The sequence below is a fragment of the Cephus cinctus genome, unplaced genomic scaffold (genome assembly GCF_000341935.2).
Source record: "Cephus cinctus unplaced genomic scaffold, Ccin1 Ccin1_scaffold0325, whole genome shotgun sequence".
In the NCBI taxonomy this organism is placed as follows: domain Eukaryota; kingdom Metazoa; phylum Arthropoda; class Insecta; order Hymenoptera; family Cephidae; genus Cephus; species Cephus cinctus.
Window position 1 is genome coordinate 83,756 of NW_014333024.1, and position 901 is coordinate 84,656.

Consider the following 901-nt stretch of genomic DNA (forward strand, 5'->3'; position numbering starts at 1 on the left):
ATAAAATCAGCGCCACCTCTTGTTTAACAGCTAACAGCTAAAGGGAAATGACGCAATAGTTGCGCACAAGGCAAATATAAAAAATTCTTTACAGTCATTTTATTAATCACTGAATCACCGTAATGTACAGAAAAGAAATAGATTACACAGTAGACACAAATTTTAAAAAAGATACATAATATTGCCTACAATATCATGTATTCTATTCGTATTGATTCAGTACAGTCAATAAAAAAGAAATCTTTTCTACCGATGACAGGAAACGCCCATTTTCTTGTAGAAGAGAGATGCTAGAGCCTCTACGTTCGTTTATCTCTATATGAACATCTTGAGCCGGATCTTGTGCTTTTCTGTGAACTGGGATCAGAGATCAGTAGGGAGATGCACAACGCTACGGTTTTAGGCGATACCAAAAACATGGTGCTAAATCGTAGCGGCGAGTCCGGGAATAGAATTTTGTGATCATCGCCTCCGTCGATAATGCATATCCCGTCGTAGCTGAGCTGAACGTGATCACGAACGGGTAGCCTGGCGGGCACAGTCCTCCGCTCCTTATCGCTGGTTCCCAAAGCAACACTTAGAACGAGACAACTCATCGGATATAGCCTAAATACTTTTTTTCTTTGCCATCCTAAATTTGATCGCACAGTGTAAGCTTGGTAAGTTTAATATGACAAAAGCAAGCAACTCATGTCTGCCTGCACTGAAGCGTATGATGCCACAAGCATATTTAATACATATTTTACCGATGTTGCGTAGCGTCCAGTACATCTTTCGATACTTGAGGTCCACTTTGGTGACGACTTGACGATTCCAGCCTTGGCCACTATTTTGCACTTCCTGTATTTTCGGTTGCGGACTAATTCTTCACTTGTTACGAATAGACCAATACACGAATTTC